Raw genomic sequence first — 12,316 nt, forward strand, 5'->3', positions numbered from 1 at the left:
TTTCTTCTTCCAAGAGTTGTGTTAACTTCTATTGACCATATTTTGCTGTTTTTGAGTGAGTGTGCAAGATTTCTAAGGCCAACTCAATTTTGATCAAGCTACTAACTCATGAACCCCTCTTAATAGTACGATCAAGAACTAGAAACTATAAAACCTAGCTAAATCAAGTGTCCTTCATCTCCTTGTGACACTTGAGACTAGAAAGGTCCTTAATCTTTGAAATTGAGTCCTTGGTACGCATGATTGTTTCGAATTGAGGGGTCACCTTTCTTATTTCATATGAGACTAATCCAGTCAAGGAGATTTCCTTTAAAACACACGTTAGTCGCATACGGTTGTCATTAATCACCGAAACTTACCATTAGCATCTATCGGCCTAGATGCGCTACAATCTCCCCGTTTTTGGTGATTGATGACAACACAAAGTAGAGATACACAAGATATGAAATTTAAAGCGATAAACAAGCATGCATTACTAAAAAAAAAGCACATGTAAGGACATGTCAACACAGAGCATACACAATATCCAAATAACATGTCCATACACAAAATCCATGAAGATCCAAACACGCCACAAACCACCAAGCTCCCCCTATCTCTACTCCCCCTATCTATCTCCCCCTTTGGCAACAAAGCACCAAAAAGGAAGGCGATCTAGTCCTGAGCTGGAGAAGGCGGGGTCTTCCGGCTACGTCCGGTGGAGAACTGAGCGGCTGAGTCGTCGGCGTCGTCGTCCGTCCAGTCGTCGTCGATCGAAGAGGACTTCTGCTCGACCGGAGTCATCGGAGCAGTAGAAGTAGCTGGTGTAGCAGTAGAAGCTAGCGCGGCGACGACCGTGGAGTCCGTCGAAGGAGCAGACGTGATGGGAGTCAGGTCTGGCTGAGTGGAACGCACGACGGACGGACGGAGCACCTCAGGCTGAGAAGGAGAGTCGAACGTGAGAGACTGAGCCGAGGGGTGCTGGAGTTGGTGTAGGATCTGCTGCTGCCTAAGGAACTCTGCACGCTGCTCGGCAGTCCAAACACTAGGCTGAGGAGCAGGAGCCGGAGCAGCAGTAGGAACAGGACTGGCAAACAACCCGGTCTGAAGAAGTGGTGACATCGGGAAAGATGACAAGGGTGTCTGCACAAATCCACCAACAGGTGGAGGGGGAGCAGTGTGGTCAAACTGGAGCTGCTGGGGTGTAGGGAGCTGAGGCTCAGGCAGTCCAGTGTGACGGTACAGCTGACCGAAGCATCCCGAGACGAAGGTAAACATCTGCTGCTGGATCTGGGACTGCTGTTGAAGCTGTAACCTCATGGCCTACTGCTGCTGCCGAATCCCCTCAAGCACTAGAGTCTGGGCCTCCTGCTGGCGAGTCTGCTCAGCTTGCATACTCAGCTGAGCTGCAGCAAACCGGTCCTGCTGGTCAGATAGCCTCTGAAGAATAGTAGCGAGTGCATCGGGCTAAGTGACCTAAGCAGTGGTGACTAGAGGAGCAGGGGCTTGTGCTGCACCGGAGGATCCTGCCTCATCATCATGAGCTCCTCGAGGGACTGTAACAGTGGGAATGAAGTCCTCGTCATCCTCCGAGTCCTCTGAGTCAGTGACCAGGTAGTGTAGGAGCTGGGCCTCTGCTGCTGCTAGTGAAGCGTCCTCAGCTGCTGTCGGATCATCTGCAATTCTGCCCTCAGCCAAGATACGCTCATCCAGAACCCGCTGAGCTCGACGCTGGCCTCTCGAGCCATGACGACCGTCTTGAGGAGTAGCAGGTGAGTAAAAACTGAAGTGTGTCCTCGACTGCTCCAGCTCATCCATATGCTCATTCTGACTGAGCTGAGCCAGAATCCAGCAGATCCAATGAGCAAACGGATGGCGGCGGTGAACTGTCATCCCATCCAGAATCACGTCCTCTAGCTCGCAGATAAAGAAGTCGACTAGGTCAAAGTCACGACCTGTCATGATGTAAAGTAGAAGCCACTGCTGCAGAGCTGTGATCCCCTCATTGTATCCAATTCGAAACAACAGACTCTTCCTCAAAGCTAGGTGTACTGAGTGAGCTACGTGAGTAAGTCTGTCCGGGGTCCTCGATGTGCCAGGTAGGAAAGGCTGCTCAAAGAGAACGCTGATCTCCTCGTCAGACGGGACGTGAGACTCATGAGGACGACGAGGAGGCACCGTGCTGCCATAAGCCTGATAGTGCATGAAGTGTGGCTCCTCGGCAATCTGAACTCCAAGCAGTGTAGCTAGACGTGCTCAAGTCAATCTGTAATGCCTCTGCTGGAACATAAAATCTATGAACTGTCGGTCCTCCTCAACAAATAGGGTGGCGTAGAAAACGCGAACCCACTCTCTGATGTACCGAGACCTCTCATTCAGTAGAGCTGGCAAACCCTCATATCTCTCAAACAACGGGAGGATAGGAGTGCCTCCTGCTGCCACGCGCATAGCCACCCAGTGGAGCATTTTGTGCTCACTAATCTTGATATCCATCTGGGTATAAGCATGGTAGAAAGACTCCTGGAGCAGAGTGTGAAAGCGACGGTCAACTCCAATATCCCTCTGCTCGGGAAACCACTGCTCCGGGGTCACGTATCTCAGTCTCTTGACCCTAGGTCCTGGAATACCCCTGAGATCAAATAGCTCAACCTCGGGCAGCTCCTCACCACTGTCCTGACCTCCTACCTGAGTGTCACTGCCGGTGTGCTGCTGCTGCTGTGCACGACCTGCTCCTCTCTGAGTACTACCACCTCGAGTCCGTGGACGAGTACGGGACTCAGGTGAGATCTATGCTGTCTGAGTACGTCCTGAGCGACGTAACTGCTGTTGTGGCTCCCCCTGAACCTGAGGATCCCTGATCCTGAGCGATCCCTGCCTATCTGCTGCATCTGCAACTGCCTCTGCTTGCTCTCGCTCGCGATCCTCACGGGTGCGCTTCTTCTTCTTCTGCGCTACCATCTTACCCTTGCCCTTCTTGTCACCAGCCATCTGACATAGAGAGGCAAAACAAGGATTCAATTTGAGCCTATAACATGAATTCTAGTGGATAACCTCTGAAAGAACACACTAATAGAGATCTTATCTAGACAAGTGTAAGTGTGTGAAAGATAAGTGTTATGTGAGGTGCAAGGGGCATACTAGTGCATAAGTACAAATGATGTGAGATTGAGGGTGCATGAAATGCATAGAATGGTCAGGAAAGTACCCTTGTAGATCAGAGACGAAGCTGAGTCAAACTATGACGAAAATTGTCCTTGAGACAATTCATCGAACACCTTGAGGGCACCTGATCAAAGGGTGAAGGGAATGAATCAGAACCCTTGCTGCGGCGCGAGTAGGGCAAAAGCGCGCGCGTGCGAAGGTGGGAAGGTGCTGCGAAGCAGCGGCGCTGGTCGTGGAAGGCGGCGGCGCGCGGTGCGGGCAGCGCAGGGCGACGCAGTAGTGGCGCGGTCGCAGGCGCGGCGGGTGCGCGGCGCTGGCGTAGCGCGTGACGCGGCGGCATAGTGGAGCAGGAGCGGCGTGCGTGCGGCAGCGGAGGGGCGGCGCAGGAGTGGCGGCGGCGGAGCGGCGCGCGTGCGGAGGCGCGGGTGCAGGGCGGCGGTTTCGCGAGGAGGAAGAAAAAGAACCGCTGAGACTAACGTGCGGGGCCCGCGGATAGGTTAGTAAAACAGGACGAGCGGGCCCGCCAACCCTCATGGCATCGGAAGTTCCGATGGTTCAAAGAAAAGAGCATCGGTGTAATCACCGGTTTGAATTTGACCAGATCTGATTTGGTTGAAAACGTGGTCAAGAGGGCACCGGAAGATCCGCCACTGAGGCACCGGAACATCCGACGGGCGTCGGTGCATTGGCAGGAGTAAGGTCCAGAGACGCTGCAAGGCCAAAACTCCACGCAGTAGCACCGGTTGAACCGATGCAAAGGCATCGGTTCATCCGTCAACCATCGAATGCACCAGTGGCTATCGGTGTAAGGGTTGGAGTTTGTTCCAGAGACGATGCACAAACTAAGCCATGAAGACTCTATAGCACCGGTTGAACCGATGACGTGAAAAACCATGTGTCGGTCTAATCGGTGGTTAAGGAAAAATTCTGCTGAACTACAAACTCTACTTCTGATCCAAAAAGGCAAAACCAAATCCATAAACACTCAAATTGGATCATTTTCGAGAGACAACCTCACCCCTCAAACACTCATACTAAGTGCTCGCAAGCTTTTACATAAACATAGGCAAATTAAGATCCAAGCGAGGTTTTAAACACAAAAACCAAATGTATGAGCCACTTTGCCTATGAACTTAGAGATTTAAACTTTAAGTTCGATAGGACGCGACTCAATAGGCATGAAAGCGCAACATTGATCTTATCACCCTTGTAGAGATGATATTTCATATTTAGCATGAATATCTTTCTCGAAGTGTGATTTGCTCCCTTGTGATACTACTAACGTGATGCAATGCCAATGCAAAGCAAGAATTAGACATGGATGCATTCTATATGACAAGCACATGCATTGCACAAATTTAAATCTATCTTGTCAAGTTTGAACCCTTGGCAAGCTTCTTCATGATGAACCATTCTTCATGCCATGAGCGAAACGAAGACCACCGGCTCATGCAAGACCCATGTTCATCACTATCTTGACAAGGTTAGACAAGTGTCCTATATGGATGCATTTTTCTATATGACAAGGCAACTTACATGACATTTGCCGCATCTAATACATTTAGCTCATTCCTTAGCCTAACAAAAGTACTCTCGTCTAAAGGTTTTGTGAAAATATCCGCCAATTGCTCCTCGGATCTCACACCTTGAAGAGATATGTATCCTTTAGCTTCGTGATCACGCAAGAAGTGATGGCGAATATCAATGTGCTTTGTGCGAGAGTGTTGAACAGGATTTTTGGCAATTTTTACGGCACTTTCATTGTCACAAAGGAGTGGGATCCTATCTAGTTTCACACCAAAGTCCAAAAGGGTTTGCTTCATATATAGGATTTGGGCACAACATGCACCGGCCGCTATATATTCCGCTTCCGCGGTGGACAAAGCCACGGAATTTTGCTTCTTACTCGACCAAGAAACTAGAGAACGCCCAAGCAAGTGGCAACCCCCGGAGGTACTCTTGCGATCCACACGGCTTCCGGCAAAATCCGAATCCGAGTATCCCAAGAGATCTAAGCTAGCGCCTTTGGGGTACCACAAGCCTATGCTAGGGGTGTGCTTGAGATACCGAAGGATCCTATTCACAGCCGAGAGGTGTGATTCCTTTGGGTTTGCTTGAAAGCGGGCACACAAGCACACACTAAACATTATATCGGGCCTAGATGCGGTAAGGTAAAGCAAAGACCCTATCATAGAACGATAGAGGGATTGATCAACCGATTTACCGTCCACATCCAAGTCGAAATGCCCATTGGTTGCCATGGGTGTCTTGATTGGCTTGCACTCATCCATCTTGAACTTCTTCAAGATATCTTTAGTATACTTTTCTTGATGGATGAATGTCCCTTCCTTCATTTGTTTGATTTGAAAACCGAGGAAGAAGGTCAATTCGCCAATCATGGACATCTCGAATTCCCTAGACATCATGGTAGCAAACTCATGGCTTAGTGAATCGTTAGTTGAGCCAAAGATAATATCGTCAACATAAATTTGACAAATGAAAAGATCCCCATTGACGTCTTTTGTGAACAAAGTGGTGTCCACCCTCCCGATCTTGAAGCCTTGCATGATTAGGAAGTCACGAAGCCTCTCATACCAAGCCCTTGGAGCTTGTTTGAGTCCATAGAGTGCCTTGTGCAACCTATAAACATGATTAGGATTCCTCGGATCTTCAAACCCGGGAGGTTTCTCAACATAAACAAGTTCGTTAATTATGCCATTTAAGAAAGCACTTTTCACATCCATTTGATATAACTTAATGTTATGATGTGAAGAGTAAGCAAGAAGAATGCGGATAGCTTCAAGTCTTGCGACCGGAGCAAAAGTTTCACCAAAATCCAAACCTTCGACTTGAGAAAACCCTTTTGCCACAAGTCTAGCTTTGTTGCGTATCACCACCCCATGTTCATCTTGCTTGTTTCGAAAGACCCACTTGGTGCCGATGATGTTCTTGTCTTTCGGAGGAGCTTCGAGGACCCAAACTTCATTGCGGGTGAAGTTTTTCAATTCTTCTTGCATGGCTATCACCCAATTCGAGTCCTCAAGCGCTTCCTCTATGCTAGTGGGTTCAATACAAGAAAAAAACGAGTAATATTCGCAAAATGAAGCATGCTTGGAGCGAGTTCTTACTCCCTTGGAAGGGCTACCAATGATTTGACCAATTGGATGATCCTTGGAGATGCGACCATGCTTCACTAGGGGTGCTTGTTGGGGTGGATCATGGGTGACTTGCGCTTGTGGTGGAACACTTTGCTCCTCTTGTTCTTGGACTTGGGGTGTTGGTGTTGGCACATCTTTTTGAGGTTGTGTATCATCTTTTTCTTGATCTTCATCCACTTGGGGTGCCATGGAGGTGCTTGGTGTAGATGAGGAAGGTCCTCCCCCTTGATCATTGCCTTCATACACCTCTTCCGGCTTGATATCCCCAATGGACATCTTCTTCAAAGCTTCGTCAATCTCCTCATCACCTACATTTTCATAGCCAACAACCTCCTCTTGGGAGCCATTAGATTCATCAAACTCCACATCACATGTTTCTTCAACTAACCCGGAGGTTTGATTGAATACTCTATATGCTTTGGAGTTTGATGCATAACCAAGAAAGAAACCCTCATCACATCTACTTTCAAACTTACCGAGCCTTTTCTTCTTATAGATGAAGCATTTGCAACCAAAGACTCGAAAGTAGGATATATTTGGTTTCTTCCCGGTGATGAGCTCATATGGAGTTTTCTTGAGGAGTCGGTGAGGATACACTCGGTTTGATGCATGACACGCCGTATTGATTGCTTCCGCCCAAAACTTTTCGGACGTGCCATAATCATCCAACATTGCTCTTGCTAGGGTGATGAGTGTCTTGTTCTTTCTTTCCACCACTCCATTTTGTTGAGGCGTGTAGGTGGCGGAGAACTCATGCTTGATGCCCTCTTCATCGCACCATTCTTCAATCTTCATATTCTTGAACTCGGTGCCGTTGTCACTCCGGATCTTCACAATTGGGGAGTTGTACTCCCTTTGAGCCCTTCTTGCAAATGTCTTGAAGATTTCCGGAGTTTCACCCTTATCGCCTAGAAACATGACCCAAGGGTAACGTGAAAAATCATCAATGATTACTAGGCAATAGAGGTTACCACCAATACTCTTGTATGTAGTTGGACCAAAGAGATCCATATGAAGTAGCTCGAGCGGCTTGGAGGTAGACAACATCGTCTTGATGGGATGATGTGTTGCAACTTGCTTCCCGGCTTGACATGCTTTGCATAATTTGTTCTTGTCAAAGGTAACGTCCTTCAAGCCGGTGATCATCCCTCTCTTGTGGGCCTTCTTAAGGTTGCTCATGCCAATATGAGCAATTCTTCTATGCCAAAGCCACCCAAGAGACGACTTAATGAAGAGGCATGTCATGGTGCTTGTTTGCTTTGAAGAGAAATCCACCAAATAGATGTTGCCATGCCTAAACCCCGTGAATACCATTGACTTGTCTTCTTCAAGAGTTACTACAACACCATTCTTGTCAAAGGTACACGTTAGTCCAATATCCCACAATTGAGCAATTGAAATAAGATTAAAACTTAGTGCTTCTACAAACAAGACATTAGAAATAGATAAATATTTAGAGATTGCTATTCTACCAAAACCTAAGACTTTCCCCCTTGAGTTATCACCATAGGTGACATGTTCATGATCACCGGGGTCTTCAAGAGAGGTGAACATGCTATCATTGCCGGTCATGTGTTGAGAGCAACCGCTATCAAGTACCCAATGTTTTCCACCGGCTTTGTAGTTCACCTACACACATGAGAATTCACTTTTGAGTTTTAGGAACCCAAACAAGCTTTGGGCCTTGCACATGTGTGACAAGAGCTTTTGGGACCCAAAGTTGCTTGGGGAGCTTCTAAATTGACTCCTTAGCAATTTTGCCAATGAATTTGGCCTTCACCTTGCCCTTCACTTTACTCAAGAGAAAATGGTTATTTTGAAACATTGATGAGTAATTCTTAGGTAAAGTGGGAAGAGGACGTGATGGTAAGGTGCACTCCCCAGTGTGGTGCCCGGTGACTTGGCAATGTTGGCAATATGAACCAACTTCCTTGATGAAGCTAATCTTGATCTCTGGAGAAGGAGTAGTGCCTTGATTTGGCTCCGGAAATGAACCAAGACATCTCTTGCCACAGTCACGTGCATTGTTGAAGAGAATTTTCTTGTGGATGTATTCTCCTCTTGAGAGCTTCTCCACACTACTCTTGAGGCTTGCTACTTGATCCATCAATTCCTTTTCCCTAGAAGGAGCAAGCTCGGGCACAATATTAGTGGCATTTGCATCAATGAGTAGGTCATCACATGAAGTAGAAGCATTGACCTTTTCAATAGTTTCATTGACAAAGTTCTCAAGACTTGGGTCAATTGCTTCATAGGCAAATTCAAGTTCTTGATATTTGTGAGCCAACTCCCTATGCTCTTGTTTAAGCTTTTTGTGGCTCTCTTCAACTTGCTTAGCAAGTACAAGTGACTCATTGTGCTCTTTGAGCAAGTCATTGTACTTACCAAGCAAGTCGGAGTGGGCAAGCTCTAACTTGGCATGAGTGCTCTCAAGAATCTTGACTTTGCCCTTTTCCCTCTTGATGACGGATGTGTACTCATTAATGAGGTTAGTGAATTCATAAGGATCAAGCTCTTCATCACTTTCATCTTCACTGTCTACCTCACATACCTTGGTGTTACCTTTTTCCATGAGGCACATAGGAGGCGGAGGTAGTGGTGGTTCTTCATTGGTGAGGGCGATGGTGACGATGTCTTCTTTATCACTTGAATCTTCGCTTGATGAGACATCGGTCACCCATTCTTATTTTTCCACCAAGAAGCTTCTCTTGGTGTGCCCTTTCTTCTTTGGGAAGAGCTTGGTCTTCTTGTCATGGCTCTTCTTCTTCCCAAGTTTCTTGTTCTTGATCTTCTTTTCATCCTCTTCATCTTCGCTTGAATCATGGCGATGTTTGCCTTTGTTGTCCTTCTTTCTCTTGTCCGGCTTGGGGCAATCGGGAGAGATGTGGCCTTTTTCTCCACAATTATAGCAAGTTTTGTTCTTGACATCTCCCCATGACCGGAACATTCTGCTTTTGGGGTCAAAGTTGAAACCCTTCTTGTTGATCTTGTCATTCAAGCGTGTGAACTTTCTCATCATGAGAGCAAGTTCTCCATCATCTTCTTCATCGGATGAGCTCTCATGATGATCCTCTTCTTCATTGCTTGAGTTTGATTCTTGCTTGACCATCTTGAGCTTGCGGGATTTGTTGGCCTTGGTTTTGAGAGCAATTGACTTGCTTGTTGTTGGCTCTTCAGACATACCAAGGATACCCATTTCATGAGCGCGAATTTTGCCCACAAGCTCTCCCACTTCCATTGCATCAAGATTCTATTTTTGAAGCATAGCATTGATAATGTTGTACTTGGGCTTCGGAAGGAGCATGAGAATCTTGCGGTTGATGGAGGCACTGTCAATTTTAGAAACTTCAAGAGCATTAAAGTCCTTGACAATGACATTCAAGCGAGAATACATATCATTGCAATTTTCATGAGCAAGCATCTTAAAGGAATCATACTTTGCTCTAAACAAGTGATATTTTTGTTCATGGACTTTTGTGGAGCCTTCATGAATTTCAATTAGCTCTTTCCATATCTCACTTGCTAAGTCCATACCATTTACTCTAGCAAAGACTTCCTCACTAATGGCTTCGAAAATTGCATTTCTAGCCTTAGCGTTCCATTTTAATTGCTCCGAGGTGGGAGTTCCGGTGAATCCGGTCTTTGTTGCCATCCACACTTCGGGGGCAATCGCATCAAGGTATGCGGCCATACGAACTTTCCAATAGGCAAAGTTCTTGCCCTCGAAGTGAGGCGGCGAACCTCCCATCTTGGCCATAGCTCTAGGCAGTGAAGCCTAATGATCCAAATGAGCAATGAGGCTCTGATACCAATTGTAAGGATCGATGGGCCAAGAGGGGGGGTGAATTGGGTCTTTTTAAAATTTCTAAGATAGATAAAACAACCTTAACCTATGCAATGCTAGTAAGGCTCAATTCACCAACCGGCTAAACAAAGCAAACTACACAAGCTAACAAAGATATGAAACTAAGCAAGTTAGAGCTAAGCTATGATCTCTAAGGTCAAGCACATGAAAGAATGCATGAAAGTAAGTGCTTGAAATTAAAGAGAGTGCAAGAGACAACCGGATTTTTTCCCGTGGTGTCGATGTGTTGGCACACACCCCTAATCCACGTTGTGACACTCACTAAGAGTCTTGTCACCTCCCATGTCATCGAGACTTGGGCGCTCACTAAGATTCTCCGTTCACCATCCCGGCGTGGTGGAGCTCAAGCCACGTACAATCTTCTTCTCCGGGCTCCCACAATCCTTGTCAAGCTCCGCGAGAAACACTTCTATCACCAAGATCGTCTAGGTGCTGCCAAACACCAAGAGTAACAAGCTCCTAAGCCTTAACTTGACCTACACTCAGTTGGCCCTAGCTCAAGAACACTTGCTACACTTGCAAAGGATGAAATCTTCAAGGTTGAAGCACAAACAAAGCACTAGATCTTCTCTCTTTTGCTCAAAGCTCTTTCTCTTTTTCTCAAGGGTGGCCTCAGGTTTTCAAGGTGTCAAAGGCAACTGAAATGAGCCAGGGGGTACCTTTATATAGAGTGGAGGAGGTCACATAGCCGTTGGAAGTTTTCTGCAGAAAAACCGTGACCACCGGAAGAACCGACGGGATAGAAAGTATAAGCATCGGTTCAACCTGTCTCTCTGTGTCCAATAAGTAGCTGTTGGAGTTCTGACATAGTATCCACACTTGCGTCATTGCACCGGTGCATGCTCCGTAGGGGCATCGGTTCAACCGGTGCTGAAGAGGTTCACTGATCAACTCAAACAAGCGTTCTAGAACAAAGTACATCCAATGCACCGGTGCTTTGATTCTGAAGCATCGGTTCAACCGGTGCTGTAGAGAAGTTGAAATCCACCAAAACATGCTCTCTGGAACAAAGTACATCTATTGCACCGGTGCTTTTCTTCTGACCATCGGTTCAACCGGTGCTATAGAGTTTTTGACTTGATTCCTGCCTGCTTCCAGAGAAGATAGACCGACAGGGCATCGGTCCTTCCGCCATGCATCGGATGCTCTGATGCTAGGGCACCGGTTCAACTGGTGCTGCTATTTTTCTTTGTTTTCAGCTGAATTGACTTGGATTCGAATGTGACTTTGATTGTTTCTTCTTCCAAGAGTTGTGTTAACTTATATTGACCATATTTTGCTATTTTTTAGTGAGTGTGCAAGATTTCTAAGGCCAACTCAATTTTGATCAAGCTACTAACTCATGAACCCCTCTTAATAGTACGATCAAGAACTAGAAACTATAAAACCTAGCTAAATCAAGTGTCCTTCATCTCCTTGTGACACTTGAGACTAGAAAGGTCCTTAATCTTTGAAATTGAGTCCTTGGTACGCATGATTGTTTCGAATTGAGGGGTCACCTTTCTTATTTCATATGAGACTAATCCAGTCAAGGAGATTTCCTTTAAAACACACGTTAGTCGCATACGGTTGTCATTAATCTCCGAAACTTACCATTAGCATCTATCGGCCTAGGTGCGCTACACAAACACATCTTGCCTTGCCACAAGACCACTAGGGACCCTCCAATGGACCCCTATGCACTAGATATACAAGCAAATACAAAAGTTATGACCGAAAGGCCTAGCACATGCATTAAAGGACCCATTTTCAGCACTTGCCGAGATCTTTTGGACCGGAGCACCACAATGGACTTCATGCACCTTTGATCAAGATGTCGGTGAAACAGAGGGCCGAGATGTGCCAACTCTAGGCTGGCCAGCCTATGGGAGGCCGGCCGGCCTACAATTTTCAGCTTTGAACCAACGCAACCTACACCGACATCAGGAGGAGATCAGGAGTGTCCACGAGAAGGTCGGCACCAAATTAGGAAATCCCAGGCCAGCTGGCCTAGGAGAGGCTGGCTGGCCCCACTTTGCAGCATCTCGAGCTCATCTTCGCGTGGAAGCTACGTCAACCGACCCTCTTGCGTACACCCAACGTATCGTCCAAATACCGACCTCTAGCAAGTATAAATAGGCCTCCACCCCTCACTTGTGAAACACACACCAAG

Source organism: Panicum virgatum, chromosome 3K, assembly GCF_016808335.1.
Source record: "Panicum virgatum strain AP13 chromosome 3K, P.virgatum_v5, whole genome shotgun sequence".
Lineage (NCBI taxonomy): Eukaryota > Viridiplantae > Streptophyta > Magnoliopsida > Poales > Poaceae > Panicum > Panicum virgatum.